The sequence below is a fragment of the Tachypleus tridentatus genome, chromosome 3, assembly GCF_004210375.1.
Source record: "Tachypleus tridentatus isolate NWPU-2018 chromosome 3, ASM421037v1, whole genome shotgun sequence".
Lineage (NCBI taxonomy): Eukaryota > Metazoa > Arthropoda > Merostomata > Xiphosura > Limulidae > Tachypleus > Tachypleus tridentatus.
The window spans coordinates 35632606-35650271 of record NC_134827.1 but is presented as its reverse complement, the minus strand read 5'-3'; the positions used below and the strand labels follow the sequence as shown (position 1 = coordinate 35650271).

Sequence of the window (17666 nt, the reverse complement as noted above, 5' to 3'; positions counted from 1 at the left end):
AGAAACATTAATTGGAGGATTCGAATAAACTTTTTATTTGTATACTGAACCAGCGTCACGCCGCCTCCGTCGGCTTTTTGTTTCTCTTTAAACTTACATAGCTGTAACCATGACAATTGTATACGATTGTTTCATTCAACTCTTTTTGCTCTTTGCCAGCCACAATGAAACACTTGGCGAATTACGTCATAGATGTGACGCTCTTTGATTGGTGAGATGAATGACGTTCTACCTCTGCACTCTTACGAGCAGGCCTAAACTTATTCATAAGACAGCTTTCAGTTCCGTATACACGCATACAAGCGTAAACAGCGCCACCTATCGATATTTTTAGGAAGCAGGGGACTCCAGAAATTAGCGGAGTCGACGAGACATAGTCTGAACTGTTCAATTGTCTCACCTCCCACACTTCACCGCTCGAGATTTACTCAGGAAATGTCGGCTTCCTAGTTAGATTGAAACGGCCTGGAAGCTGGCATGTTCGCCGCTACAGTTCGAAGTACACTGTTACTCCAAGTTAGAAAGCAACCTTCATGCCAGCGAAGTGCGAGGCCTGCATTTGTGTTCTCCGCCATTACACTCCCAGCCGTACTGCCACTAGGCCTAAACTGTGGGATCCACCCCACTGTTTCTTTCGGTGTATTTGTGTGTTGGGATGGAAAATCCACTTTCTACTTTGGTTCCTCTGATGCCAGACCTTAGTCACCTCAGTGAGGAGGAGAGAAAGATAATAGAAAATGTCATGGAAAGACAGAAGAACGAGGAATTAAAAGAACGACAAATCCTCAAGTAGGTTTAAACGTACAGTATTAGAGACGTTATCTGTAAAACAGAATACCAAAATCAATAAGTGATTTTTGCCTAATCAAACATTATTCAGTTTTCTAACTTTATTTTTAATCTTATAACAGGTATACCTGTAAAAATATATATATATTCTAACGGTTTATATTCTGTTTGTTTCTCTTTTACTTATCTACGTTTATATCTGTTTATATATCGCTATACTTCTGTTGGTTTCTATATAAGAGGTACTAAAAACATGCTTAAGAATTCTATACACACATATTTCGTACGAAAGGCAGGAAACTCATGTTACTAACAGCTCAATAAAGCAGTATTACATCACTGTATTAATTACTATAACTGACAAGAGAAACCACGAGATGCCGTAAATAGGTTTCGTAATCAACCATTACAAAAGTGGTATTAGGCTAAACATATTCACGACAAAAAGATAGCCACAGTAAAAATCTCGGTGGTCAAAAGAAGGAATGTTTCTTGATGTAGTCTATATAATAAGTCTGGTAAGTTAAAAATGATTTGTTCTTCTACAGTGGCACTAACAGAGAAATCAAGTTATCAACTAGAGTTATACTGACCACTTGTACTAATACATCAGTTGACCGTTAATACTATAGCAGCCATACTGACCACTTGTACTAATAGATAAGTTAACCGTTAATACTATAGCAGCCATACTGACCACTTGTACTAATAGATAAGTTGAACGTTAATACTATAGCAGCCATACTGACCACTTGTACTAATAGATCAGTTAACCGTTAATACTATAGCAGCCATACTGACCACTTATTAAGCTACTATGGTAAAACATTAATAAGAGAGTAGATATACAGACCACTTCTAGTGTCAAACTCACACATTAATTATAGAGTAGGTAAACTGACCACAACAAGTGAGTAGATACACTGACCACTTGTAGTATTAAACTGACAGAACATTAATTATACAGTAGGTATACTGATCACTTGTATCGTTCAACTGTCAGAACAATAATTATACAGCTGGTATACTGACCACTTGTAGTGTTAAACTGACAGAACATTAATTACACAGTAGTATACTGACAACATTTGTTGTTAAACTGACAGAACATTAATTATACAGTCTTCTGTTGTTAAACTATCACAACATTAATTATACAGTAGGTATACTGACCACATTAATAAGATCAGTAGGTATACTGACCACATTAATAAGATCAGTAGATATGCTGACCACTTGTAGTATCAAACTGACAGATAATAATTATACAGTAGGTATATTGACAACTTGTAGTTTAACTGACAGAACATTAATTATACTACAGATATACAGATCATTTGTATTGTTCAACTAACAAAACATTAATTATACAGTTGGTATACTAACCTCTTCTATTGACCAACTGACAGAACATTAATTATACAGTAGGTATACTGACCACTTGTATTATTAAACTGACAGAACATTAAATATACAGCAGACATACTGACCATATGTATTGTTAAACTGACCAAACATTTATTATATAGTGGGGATACTGACCACTTGTATTGTTGAAATTACACAACAGTAATTACACAATAAAGTATACTGACCGCATGTAGTGATAAACGAACATAACATTAATTATACAGTAGATATACTGAAAATTTCTAGTGTTTTACTGACAGAACATTAATTATACAGTAAGTATACTGACCATTTCTATTGTTCAACTGACAGAACATTAATTATACAATAAATATACAGATCACGTGTATTGTTCAACTAATAGAATATTAATTGTGCAGTAGAATACACTGACCATTAGTAGTCTTAAAGTGACAGAAGATTAATTATACAGTAGCTATACTGACCACTTGTAGTTTCAACTAACAGGCGATACATTATACAGTAGATATACTGACAACTTATAGTGTGAAACTGACAGAACATCAATTCTACAATAGGTATACTGACCACTTGTAGTGTTCAAGTGACAGAATATTAATTATACACTAGGTGTACTGACCACCTGTGTTATTAAATTGACAGAACATTAACTAAAGAGTAGATATACTGACCACTTGTATTGTTCAACTAATAGAGCTTTAATTATTCAGTATAAACTGCTGGCCAAAATCTTAAGGCCAATGAACATAAAGAAAACATGCATTTTGCGTTGTTAGACTCAACCACCTATTTGAGTAAAGCTTCAAAAGATGAAAATAAGAAAAGGAAAAATAAAAACAAAAAACTTTTTAAACGTTTAGTAGGGAAAATGTGAGCACTATGAAATTAGCCTAAATACTAGCTGGTCAAAAGTTTAAGACTATACCAAAAGAAGTCCTAAACAGGGTAGGAAATGCCCAACAAAAGGTCTCAGTAGTGAGTTGCACGGCCGTTATTGCGAATAACTGCAAACATTCGCTTTGGCATGGTCGATATAAGCCTTTGCAGAAGGCTGGCTGGAATGTTATTTCAAGTGGTGAAGATGGCTTCACGAAGATCATGTACTGTTTGGAATTGACATCCATTTCTATAGACTTCCCTTGCCATCCACCCCCAAACATTTTCAATGGGGTTCAGTTCGGGCGAACACGCTGGATGGTCCAAAAAATCACGTTTTTCGCCATGAAAAAGTCCTTTGTCCTGCGGGCTTTGTGGATTGCAGCGTTGTCCTGTTGAAAGATCCAGTAATTTCCACACAAGTGAGGGCCTTCAGTCAATAAGGATGTTCTCTCCAACGTGCCAATGTAGCCAGCTGCTGTTTGACGCCCCTGTATAACCTGAAGCTCCATTGTTCCATGGAAGGAGAAAGCACCCCAGATCATGATGGAACCCCCTCCACTGTGTAACGTGTAAAAAATGTCTCCGTTGGAGACAGTAACGTTGGAAGCCATCTAGACCATCCAGGTTAAATTGTTTTTCATCAGAGAACAAAACCTTCTTCCACTTTTCTACGTTTTATATTTGGTGCTTCTCAGCAAAGTTTAACCGAGCTGTTTTGTGTTGTGGAAGGAGGCGTGGCCTTTGAAGACGTTTACAGTTTTTAAAGCCTTTCTCTCGTAGATGCCGTCTTATTGTTCTTGAGCTGCATTCTGCATCCGTAAGGGCCTTAATCTGGTTCGACGATTGGTTGGTGTCTTGCCGGAACCCGTCGAATCCTCCTGCTCAACGCCGGCGAAATTTTCTTGAGCCGACCACTTGAAATTCTCGTTCTGTATCCCTCAGGGTCTTTTAAGAAATTTGCAACAGCAGTTTTACTACACCCAATCTCACCAGCGATGGCACGTTGAGAGAGACCTTGCTTTTGCAGCTCGACAAGTCTGCCACGTTCAAACTCTGTCAACTTTTTAGCCTTTGCCATGTTTTTACCCAATGTAACACAGATGTCAGTGGAGGTGTTGACAACGCTAATGCTTGAACACAAGTGACTAAATTTCGTTACGTGTTTACCGATTAACGCTTCGTTTCAGTATGGTTTTAAATTTTGACCAGCTAGTATTTAGGCTAATTTCATAGTGTTCACATTTTCCCTATTAAATACTAAAAAAAAAGTTTTTATTTTTATTTTCCCTTTTCTTATTTTCATCTTTCGAAGCTCTACTCAAATAAGTGGTTGAGTCTAACAACGCAAAATGCATATTTTTTCTTTATGTTCGTTGGCCTTAAGATTTTGGCCAGCATTGTATATACTGCCCACTTGTATTGTTCAACTTAAAGAACATTAATTATACAATATGTATACTAACCACTTCTGTTGTTCAATAGAAAAACGTTAATTATATAATAGATATACTGACCACTTTTATTGTTAAACTGAAACAAAGCTTATTATACTGTAGGTATACTGACCTCATGTATTGTTCAACTGACATAACATTAATTATACTGTAGGTATACTGACCTCATGTATTGTTCAACTGACATAACATTAATTATACAGTAGTTATACTGACCTCATGTATTGTTCAACTGACATAACATTAATTATACAGTAGTTATACTGACCTCATGTATTGTTCAACTGACATAACATTAATTATACTGTAGGTATACTGGCCTCATGTATTGTTCAACTGACATAACATTAATTATACAGTAGTTATACTGACCTCATGTATTGTTCAACTGACATAACATTAATTATACTGTAGGTATACTGACCTCATGTATTGTTCAACTGGCATAACATTAATTATACAGTAGTTATACTGACTTCATGTATTGTTCAACTGACATAACATTAATTATACTGTAGGTATACTGACCTCATGTATTGTTCAACTGACATAACATTAATTATACAGTAGTTATACTGACCGCTTGTATTGCTCAACTGAGAGAAAATTAATTATAATGTATATACTGACTACTTGCATTGTTCACTTGACAGAACATTAATTATATAATCGGTATACTGACCACTTGTATTGTTGAATTAACAGAACATTAATTATACAATAGATATACGCACCACTTGTGATGTTCAGTTAACAGAACATTAATTACACAGTAGACATATGATCACATGTATTATTCAACTGACAGAACATTATACAATAGAGATACTGATCACTTGTATTGTTCAACTTACAGGACATTAATTATACAGTAGGTATACTGACGTCTTGTATTGTTCAACTGACAGAACATTAATTATAGAGTAGGTATACTGATCTCTTGTAGTATTCAACTAACAGAGCATTAATTACACAGTATATATACTTACCACTTGTAGTGATAAACTGACAGAACATTTATTATACAGTGGGTATGCTGACCACATTCATTAGAGAGTAGATATACTGACCATTTGTAGTAATAAACTAACTGAAGTGTGCAACTGAAGGCCAAGTGTAAATTTGTTACATATTTTACTGTTAGTAGAAAAAGTGTCCAACTGAATACTAGGTGTAAATTTGTTAGATATATTACTGTTAACAATAAAAGTGTCTAACTGCAGTCTAGGTGTAAATTTGTTAGATATATTACTGTTCACAATAAAAGTGTCTAACTGAATACTAGGTGTAAATTTGTTAGATATATTACTGTTAACAATAAAAGTGTCCAACTGAATACTAGGTGTAAATTTGTTAGATATATTACTGTTAACAATAAAAGTGTCCAACTGAATACTAGGTGTAAATTTGTTAGATATATTACTGTTAACAATAAAAGTGTCCAACTGAATACTAGGTGTAAATTTGTTAGATATATTACTGTTAACAATAAAAGTGTCTAACTGCAGTCTAGGTGTAAATTTGTTAGATATATTACTGTTAACAATAAAAGTGTCCAACTGAATAGTAGGTGTAAATTTGTTAGATATATTACTGTTAACAATAAAAGTGTCCAACTGAATACTAGGTGTAAATTTGTTAGATATATTACTGTTAACAATAAAAGTGTCCAACTGAATACTAGGTGTAAATTTGTTAGATATATTACTGTTAACAATAAAAGTGTCTAACTGCAGTCTAGGTGTAAATTTGTTAGATATATTACTGTTAACAATAAAAGTGTCTAACTGAATACTAGGTGTAAATTTGTTAGATATATTACTGTTAACAATAAAAGTGTCCAACTGAATACTAGGTGTAAATTTGTTAGATATATTACTGTTAACAATAAAAGTGTCCAACTGAATACTAGGTGTAAATTTGTTAGATATATTACTGTTAACAATAAAAGTGTCTAACTGCAGTCTAGGTGTAAATTTGTTAGATATATTACTGTTAACAATAAAAGTGTCTAACTGCAGTCTAGGTGTAAATTTGTTAGATATATTACTGTTAACAATAAAAGTGTCCAACTGAATAGTAGGTGTAAATTTGTTAGATATATTACTGTTAACAATAAAAGTGTCCAACTGAATACTAGGTGTAAATTTGTTAGATATATTACTGTTAACAATAAAAGTGTCTAACTGCAGTCTAGGTGTAAATTTGTTAGATATATTACTGTTAACAATAAAAGTGTCCAACTGAATACTAGGTGTAAATTTGTTAGATATATTACTGTTAACAATAAAAGTGTCTAACTGCAGACTAGGTGTAAATTTGTTAGATGTATTACTGTTAACAATAAAAGTGTCCAACTGAATACTAGGTGTAAATTTGTTAGATATATTACTGTTAACAATAAAAGTGTCTAACTGCAGACTAGGTGTAAATTTGTTAGATATATTACTGTTAACAATAAAAGTGTCTAACTGCAGACTAGGTGTAAATTTGTTAGATATATTACTGTTAACAATAAAAGTGTCTAACTGCAGTCTAGGTGTAAATTTGTTAGATATATTACTGTTAACAATAAAAGTGTCCAACTGAATCCTAGGTGTAAATTTGTTAGATATATTACTGTTAACAATAAAAGTGTCTAACTGCAGACTAGGTGTAAATTTGTTAGATATATTACTGTTAACAATAAAAGTGTCTAACTGCAGTCTAGATGTAAATTTGTTAGATATATTACTGTTAACAATAAAAGTGTCCAACTGAATACTAGGTGTAAATTTGTTAGATATATTACTGTTAACAATAAAAGTGTCCAACTGAATAGTAGGTGTAAATTTGTTAGATATATTACTGTTAACAATAAAAGTGTCCAACTGAATACTAGGTGTAAATTTGTTAGATATATTACTGTTAACAATAAAAGTGTCTAACTGCAGTCTAGGTGTAAATTTGTTAGATATATTACTGTTAACAATAAAAGTGTCCAACTGAATACTAGGTGTAAATTTGTTAGATATATTACTGTTAACAATAAAAGTGTCTAACTGCAGACTAGGTGTAAATTTGTTAGATGTATTACTGTTAACAATAAAAGTGTCCAACTGAATACTAGGTGTAAATTTGTTAGATATATTACTGTTAACAATAAAAGTGTCTAACTGCAGACTAGGTGTAAATTTGTTAGATATATTACTGTTAACAATAAAAGTGTCTAACTGCAGATTAGGTGTAAATTTGTTAGATATATTACTGTTAACAATAAAAGTGTCTAACTGCAGTCTAGGTGTAAATTTGTTAGATATATTACTGTTAACAATAAAAGTGTCCAACTGAATACTAGGTGTAAATTTGTTAGATATATTACTGTTAACAATAAAAGTGTCTAACTGCAGACTAGGTGTAAGTTTGTTAGATATATTACTGTTAACAATAAAAGTGTCTAACTGCAGACTAGGTGTAAGTTTGTTAGATATATTACTGTTAACAATAAAAGTGTCTAACTGCAGATTAGGTGTAAATTTGTTAGATATATTACTGTTAACAATAAAAGTGTCTAACTGCAGTCTAGGTGTAAATTTGTTAGATATATTACTGTTAACAATAAAAGTGTCCAACTGAATACTAGGTGTAAATTTGTTAGATATATTACTGTTAACAATAAAAGTGTCTAACTGCAGACTAGGTGTAAGTTTGTTAGATATATTACTGTTAACAATAAAAGTGTCTAACTGCAGTCTAGGTGTAAATTTGTTAGATATATTACTGTTAACAATAAAAGTGTCCAACTGAATACAAGGTGTAAATTTGTTAGATATATTACTGTTAACAATAAAAGTGTCCAACTGAATACTAGGTGTAAATTTGTTAGATATATTACTGTTAACAATAAAAGTGTCCAACTGAATACTAGGTGTAAATTTGTTAGATATATTACTGTTAACAATAAAAGTGTCCAACTGCAGACTAGGTGTAAATTTGTTAGATATATTACTGTTAACAATAAAATTGTCTAACTGCAGACTAGGTGTAAATTTGTTAGATATATTACTGTTAACAATAAAAGTGTCTAACTGCAGACTAGGTGTAAGTTTGTTAGATATATTACTGTTAACAATAAAAGTGTCTAACTGAATACTAGGTGTAAATTTGTTAGATATATTACTGTTAACAATAAAAGTGTCCAACTGAATACCAGGTGTAAATTTGTTATATATATTACTGTTAACAATAAAAGTGTCCAACTGCAGACTAGGTGTAAATTTGTTAGATATATTACTGTTAACAATAAAAGTGTCTAACTGCAGACTAGGTGTAAATTTGTTAGATATATTACTGTTAACAATAAAAGTGTCCAACTGCAGACTAGGTGCAAATTTGTTAGATATATTACTGTTAACAATAAAAGTGTCCAACTGAATACTAGGTGTAAATTTGTTAGATATATTACTGTTAACAATAAAAGTGTCCAACTGAATACTAGGTGTAAATTTGTTAGATATATTACTGTTAACAATAAAAGTGTCCAACTGAATACTAGGTGTAAATTTGTTAGATATATTACTGTTAACAATAAAAGTGTCCAACTGCAGACTAGGTGTAAATTTGTTAGATATATTACTGTTAACAATAAAAGTGTCCAACTGCAGACTAGGTGTAAATTTGTTAGATATATTACTGTTAACAATAAAAGTGTCCAACTGAATACTAGGTGTAAATTTGTTAGATATATTACTGTTAACAATAAAAGTGTCCAGCTGCAGACTAGGTGTAAATTTGTTAGATATATTACTGTTAACAATAAAAGTGTCCAACTGCAGACTAGGTGTAAATTTGTTAGATATATTACTGTTAACAATAAAAGTGTCCAACTGCAGACTAGGTGTAAATTTGTTAGATATATTACTGTTAACAATAAAAGTGTCCAACTGCAGACTAGGTGTAAATTTGTTACAAATTTTACTGTTAACAATAAAAGTGTCCAACTGAATACTAGGTGTAAATTTGTTAGATATATTACTGTTAACAATTAAAGTGTCCAACTGCAGACTAGGTGTAAATTTGTTAGATATATTACTGTTAACAATAAAAGTGTCCAACTGAATACTAGGTGTAAATTTGTTAGATATATTACTGTTAACAATAAAAGTGTCCAACTGCAGACTAGGTGTAAATTTGTTAGATATATTACTGTTAACAATAAAAGTGTCCAACTGCAGACTAGGTGTAAATTTGTTAGATATATTACTGTTAACAATAAAAGTGTCTAACTGCAGACTAGGTGTAAATTTGTTACAAATTTTACTGTTAACATTTGAAAGCTTGTTACTTCGTAGAGACAAACGTCTGGTGCCTATACACAATGGATAAAGAACCATGACTCACTTCTGACATGGTATAAAAGACTGTTTAATGTAGATAATAATGTTTAGTTTCTTTTATTATTGTTTCTTTCTTATTTATTGTAAGAACGTTAAAAGCAAACGATTATTGGAATTTGTGTTCCTAACTCATTGATGTCGAGAATATAGCAAGTAGGTCATTTAATAATAAACATGAAAATAATATGAGATCAGGGAGAACAGCAGACAAAAACAAAGAGAGTAAAGTCACAACCAATAAAAAGCTCGTCTGGAAGTTCACTAAAGTAGAAGTGATAGGCCTAACGTTTAATATGTTAGAGTATGGTTAACAGTAAATAGGAGGTAAGAAAAACTAGAAGCGTGGTTCTAACGTAAATTAATTATCCTGAGTACATTCTTACAAAAGGTACAGAGGAAGTTTTGAAGAAAGAAAAGCAAACAATTAGTAGAAGAGCTGTAGTAACTCGCGCAACATTTGTAGGGAAATTATAAAATAGAACACTAGTGGGTTAGATTGGTGTTTTGTGGTGCAAAGCAACTAGGCTACCTGCGCAGTGGGATAGTTTGTTTGTTTTTGTTTTTTGAATTTCGCGCAAAGCTACACGAGGGCTACCTGCGCTAGTCGTCCCTAATTTAGCAGTGTAAGACTAGAACGAAGGTTTACTAGTGATCACCACCCACCACCAACTCTTGGGCTACTCTTTTATCAACGAATAGTTGGATTGACCTAACATTATAACGCCCCCATGGCTGAAAGGGCGAGCATGTTTGGTGCGGCCGGGATTTGAACCCGCGACCCTCGGATTCAGTGGGATAGGAGTATTTTAACCTTCCAACCAAAATTCTAAAGTGTTTGAAAAGACCTAAGTGGACTTTTGACAGTAATAAGAGAGCCATATAATATTTATGGCACCCCTGTGATCTATATTGTGTAAATAAGTTGTTACACACACTTTTAACTAATATATATGTATATTATTTTGCAAACATATAGGTCCGGCATGGCCAGGTGGTTATGGAACTCGACTCGTAACCTGAGGATCGCGAATCCCAGTTACACCAAACATGCTTGTCCTTTCAGTCGTTGGAGCGTTATGATGTGACGGTCAATCCCATTATTCATTGGTAAAAAGTGGGTGAAGTGATGATGACTCGCTGCCTTCTCTTTAGTCTTACTGCAAAATTAGGGACGGCTAGCGCAGATATCCCTCGTGTAGCTTTGCACGAAATTCAAAACAAACCAAACAAATGAAAACACAAGGAAAGTCTGCTATTCGTTTATCGTTGAGTTTATCGCCAACAAGTCACAGACACCTACTGTGGAAAATTTCTTAGGCCAAAAATAACAACACACTATATATTTATACAATGAAGAAGAAAAAGCAAGAACCATTAACTGACAAATGGCGAACACAGCCTTAACATGTGACCAGTTCAATGTAAAAAACAACAGACAAAGAACCATGATTCAGTTCCATTTAAATGACTGTTCTTGGTGGTTAAGAAAAGAGTGACTAGAATAGTATTGGAACTTGCAGTAATTTTTATATCAACTTATCGTTGCACTTATTTGACTTATGATTGACTAACGACATAGCAGGGATTATTTAGCTCAGGAATCGCAAGCTATATCTGCACAGACGCCTCCCCCATTCCTTAAACATTCGCATTCTAAATGAGGCCCCCTACCCAGTGACGCTATAGATTATCAGAACTTTAGCAGCATTGTGCATTTACTACGGCCTCCCTAATACTTTTCTGCAGCGCCCACTTTGGGAACCCCTGATATAATTAACCTGCTAATATCATGTTGTCCTCATTAATTAGTTTATGGCACTAGGAATTTTGATACGATCCTAGAACTGACAGTGGAGTTTGAGTCATAACTCATTGTGTGCAGACTATTTTCTTGCGGCAACGAGATCCAAACCATAAACCTTATATTAACAGCCTGGCATGCTAACTACTAGGGAACACTCAACTCAAGACACTTAAGGAATATACATGAAGGATAATATTGCATCATTGGAAGCAGAGAGGAGATATGACAGTCCATCATGTGGAGCAGAGAGAAGATGTAACAGTCCATCATGTGGAACAGAGAGAAGCTGTAACAGTCCTTCATGTGGAGCAGAGAGAAGATATGACAGTCCCTCATGTGGAGCAGAGAGAAGATATAACAGTCCATCATGTGGAGCAGAGAAAAGATGTTTCCTTTATTTTAGAGTAAGTGTAAAACACAAATAGGCTGCTGAGAAACAAGTTAAGTATAACAAAGAAACGTGAGAATATAGTGAGGTTTATTTATTCATTCTCAGGAGCTTTAAACAGTAGATGGTGAGAATGAAAATGATATGGGATACTAAAAATAGTAATAAAAGTTACGTTTATTTCTCTAACTGATTGATGATTAATTATTGATAATGCCAAGATGAGTAAGACAAAACTTGTGTTACTATAGTACAGAAGTGATAGTGATGCTAATAATAAATTCAACAAGGAAGAGTTGAATAACAGTACCAGTTATGCTCGTAACTGTAGAAAAAGAAGAACAGTGTAAGAGATCTGCAACATCTTCAGATTGGCACCCAGTTTATCTGCAACATCTTCAGATTGGCATCCAGTTTATCTGCAACATCTTCAGATTGGCACCCAGTTTATCTGCAACATCTTCAGATTGGGATCCATTTTATCTGCAACATCGTCAGATTGGCACCCATTTTATCTGCAACATCTTCAGATTGGCATCCAGTTTATCTGCAACATCTTCAGATTGGCACCCAGTTTATCTGCAACATCTTCAGATTGGGATCCAGTTTATCTGCAACATCGTCAGATTGGCACCCATTTTATCTGCAACATCTTCAGATTGGCATCCAGTTTATCTGCAACATCTTCAGATTGGCAGCCAGTTTATCTGCAACATCTTCAGATTGGCACCCAGTTTATCTGCAACATCTTCAGGTTGGCACACAGTTTTTCTGCAACATCTTCAGATTGGCATCCAGTTTTGGTGAATCACAAAGCCAAAGAAAACAACAGTACAGCTTAATGGTCGACAATACGATCTTGGTCCAGGAACAATATACAAAAACTATGATTAAAACGTTAGTTCTCCTGCAAGCTGTGGCTTAACCAGGGGAGTTTACACTTGGCCATATTAGAATACAAATTGAACGAAAAGATTGAATAATGTAAGCCAGACAGTTCGAACTTCCATTTTTATGTGTGTTTATGAAAAGAATGAATAGAGCCGAACAAACATTATCATTTAACTTTGAACTATGCCAAAGGCAGAACCAATAGAAATCCAGAGTTAGGTAGGTTGATTTGTGAAGAAGACCCAAGTGAACCAATAAAAATCGAGATCTAGGTAGGTTGATTTGCGAGGAAGACCAAAGTGAACCAATAGAAATCCATGTTTAAACAATTTTGGTTGTGAGAAAGACCAGGGTCAAACAATAGAAATCCAAATGTAAACAGGTTGAGTTATGAGGAAGACAAGGGTAAACGAGCAGAAACTCAGTTGTAAGCAGGTTAAATTGTGAGGAATACAAGAGTGATCCAACAGATACCCAGATGTAAGGAGGTTAAGATATGAAGAAGACGAAGGTCAAGGGTCAACCAATTGAAATCCAGTTGTAAGCAGGTTGAGTTATGAGGAATAATAGGGTGACTGCTTTAAAGTAAGACAGGTCATTTTGAATAAAATACCAGTGAGAAGACAAAACAGGTGATATAACGTTAAATCAGTATATTTGGCATTTCGGTACTTAAAACAAATAACAGAAAACAATGCAAGGTAGAAAACTACCCGTAAGGCTTAATCGAAGAAAACAAATTATCTAAAAATTTCCACTTACGGAAGGAAGTTCACAAAAATTTAGTCAACCGCTCTACAAAATTTAATATGAGAACAAAATGTGGCCCTCTAAAAGAATGCGAATCCAAAATAAACGATCCGAAAGATTCCCTTTATACGTTCAGAATCATCATTTATTGTGTCATAATCCAAATTAATATTTTTCCTGACTTTTACAAGCATGTTTTTTTCTTACATTAACAATGATTGTTTACCATTTCGTATGTAAAAAAAATATGTAATTCGTAGCCAGCTTGTTTTATTTCATTAACTGTTTTTTTTTTTTAATGTACAGTTTGACTTTCTTGGTCGTGTAATTTTGCGATTCAAGATTCTATAAGGTTTAAGTAAAAGGCAGTCATTTCTAATAAAATAAAAACAACGTGTTTGCTGCTGTACTGTTAACATCAGACAGTATTGGTACGATATGTACCGAACAGTAAATTGTCATCAAAAGGAACCCGCGAGCGTTCTCGTGCAGTTTCTCACGTTTAAGCTGCTGGTGGTGCATGCTAAAAATCAAGATATTTGAGTCAAATAACATGATGACGTAGGAATTAGTTATGTGTGTGGTGATAAACAGCGAATAAAAATAGAATACCTGAAAAGTCGTTCCAGTCGCTCCAAATAGCTGGGTCTCCATTTTCTATGCTTGAAAGTAATCGAAAGAGTTTTTGTTTGATTTCAGGGCAAAGCTATATGTAATAAGCTACCTTCGTTCTACCCACCACAGGGAATTGAACCTTGGATTTTGGCACTGTAAGTTCGTAAATTTACCGCTGACCCACTGGATATTTTTTTCAAAGCACAATGGGCTATCTGCGTGCTTCTAACCGCAATATCGACCCCCCCCCCTGCCAAACTAGGTGGCTCGGCATGGCCAGGTGGTTTAAGGCACTCGACTCCTAATCTGAGGTTCGTGGGTTCGAATCCCTATCACACCAAATACATGCAACAAATACGTTAAGTAAAGTGAAATATATTTTAAACAAACAAATTGCTTTCTTTCCCGTCTTAATTTGTTTCACAATTTGTTCACCAGGGGATTCATGACGTATCTGGTGCTTCAGTTTTATAAAGTACACTTCTATTCATAATTCAAATGCACAGTACAATATTATCTGGACATAATAATGTTTTTCTGTTTGTTAAATTTCCCTCCCTGATTTAAACTTTATAGACCAAAATGAAGGCAGATAGTCAACTTCACCCACCTCCAACTATTAGGCTACTCTAACGAGTTAAGGGGATTGAAAATCACATTATAACCGCTTCAGTGGCTGAAAGGACGAACAAGTTCGGTGATAACATTCAAACCCACAGAGTTGAGTAACTCTAACCGTCAAGTCGATCCAGGTTAACGACTTCTCTCGCTCGAGGTAATTTTCGATGACTGACTTTTGTTTTTTATTATTTAACTAATTCATCAGACAAACACATTCCTCTGATTCTCTACCAAATTAATTCATCAGACAAACACATTCCTCTGTCAAGATGAAGCGAAGTGTTCTACTAATTCTCTACCAAATTAATTCATCAGACAAACACATTCCTCTGTCAAGATGAAGCGAAGTGTTCTACTAATTCTCTACCAAATTAATCCATCAGACAAACACATTCCTCTGTCAAGATGAAGCGAAGTGTTCTACTAATTCTCTACCAAATTAATCCATCAGACAAACACATTCCTCTGATTCTATACCAAATTAATTCATCAGACAAACACATTCCTCTGTCAAGATGAAGCGAAGTGTTCTACTAATTCTCTACCAAATTAATTCATCAGACAAACACATTCCTCTGATTCTCTACCAAATTAATTCATCAGACAAACACATTCCTCTGTCAAGATGAAGCGAAGTGTTCTTCAGAGTTAAACCTGTATGTTTTAATGTGAAAATCAGAGGTTCCATTTCAATCGGTGAACAAAGTCAGTCAGTCAGACAACCCCTAATTGTATGGGTTTAAGCTAGAAACAAACAAGTGAACAAAAACTCACGAAATTAGGAAAGGAGCTTTTATTTTATCCTTTATACCGTCGAATTGTTTTATTTCCTGAAATCATAAAAACATGGCAGGTAAGAGCCATTCTTAAGAGGCTGACAAAGGGTTCATTGGATAACTCATCAACAGTTGATTTTAAAAATAAAAATGATTTTCGTTTCTCATAATAAAGTTCGTGATTATCAGTTTTTATTTGTTTTAAAGTTTTGTACAAAGCTACCCAAAGAATATCTTCGCTACCCAACCATGATTTAGCAACGATAAACTTAACCACCTGCCGCCAACTGTTAGGGCTACTCTTTTTACCAATGAGTAGCGGAACTTACCATCAGTTGTACAACATTTCGGTTCTGATAGACAGACCATATCCTTCAGTTAATTATACATGCAAGAAGTCTCAGGTAAATATCTTAGAACTTGAACAGTGCCATAGCCCTTGACTTTGAAGTTGTATTAGAATAAATGCCAAGTAATTTACTGTTTAATGAATTGAACTATTGAAGCACAAGATAAGAACAAAGATGGAGTCTTTGAACGCAGGGACGTAGATTTTTTACACCCGATGGGGGGGGGGATGATTTTTGCAACCACTTATTACAAATTGGTAATTGTGATTACGTGAACCTGAAAGCTGTAAACATGCAGTCACAGAGTAATCTTGTTGCCACGATACTTGGATGTATACTTAGGCCTACTGACTGATACGAACTATCGCTTAGATCGAAAAGCTTAGAAGCACGCCTATATTAAAGATGTATACTTCGGCTACTGAAAAAGTCTATATCTAGGCCTAATTATGTAATTCGATTGGTAAAAACACGAGAATCACAAGAACAAACACACAATTTGTAGGACTGTGATGCAAAAAAACAATTCAACAGACCAAACTGTAGGGGGGGATGATTGTATGCACCATACCTCCCACCTAAAATGATGTATACCCCCCCAGGATCTACGCCCCCCCAGGATCGTTTCGACGCCCTGTTCTGAGATACAACGGCTGTCATAATTACTCTTCAGTTTAAAACTTTATTGTTGGTGCGCCATTATATACATTTATATTATCTGCGCTAGCCGTCCCTAATTTAGTAGTGTAAGACTAGAGGAAAGGCAATAATCAGTGATGACGAGAAACCCACTTGTTGAGAAATGTATATGCAAAAACAGCTCGTTTGGGCTGAGAAAACACTTTACATAGAAGAGCGAACAACGTTTCGACCTTCTTCGGTCATCGTCAGGTTCACAAGAGGAAAGGCAGCTAGTCATCACCACCCACCTACAACTCTTGGGCTACTCTTTTACCAACGAATATTAAGGATTGACCGTGACACTATAACGCCCCCACGGTTGAAAGGGAGAGCATGTTTGGTGCGACGGGGATTCAAACCCGCGACACTCGGATTACGAGTCGAACGCCTTAACCATCTGGCCGTGCCATGCCTGCTTTAAACGATTGTAACTGTTACCAGTAGTTTTATTTAAATATAATCGATTTCCAGCTGAAATAAGTCTAATCAAATCGAGCTATCAGAATTCCTTCCTATGATTTGTTAATAATTACCTATGCGTAAGTTTTAATGTGCACGTATGTGTTTATAAACAGAAAAAAACAGGAAGAAATACAGTCATTAGAAAACACTATTCAGAAGCGGAAGGAAGAACACCATAAACTCGGGATTGAACTAGTCGCCACCTGTGAGCTGTGTCTGAAAACAAAATTTGCCGATGGAGTCGGACATATTTGTAACTACTGCAATGTCCGCTGTTGTGCTCGTTGTGGAGGCAAAGTTACCCTGCGTTCTAATAAAGTACGTATAAATAAGTTAAAGGTGTCTCGTTTCTCTTACCATATGTTATAACAAAGTATGTATAAACAAGTTAAGACTGTGTTAAAGTTAAACTGTCTTCTAATGAACTGCTTATAACAAA

General features: G+C 34.6%; 1 pseudogene across 1 annotated transcript in view; it reads left to right on the top strand.

Annotated features, from left to right (window-relative positions):
• Window positions 1-345: 345 nt before the first annotated feature.
• Window positions 346-17666, top strand: part of LOC143245795 (regulating synaptic membrane exocytosis protein 2-like) — an 83035-nt pseudogene continuing 65714 nt past the window's right edge. The window contains exons 1-2 of the transcript XR_013025692.1: window positions 346-789; window positions 17341-17545. The product of XR_013025692.1 is annotated as a regulating synaptic membrane exocytosis protein 2-like (transcript). The remainder of the gene's footprint in view (window positions 790-17340; window positions 17546-17666) is intronic.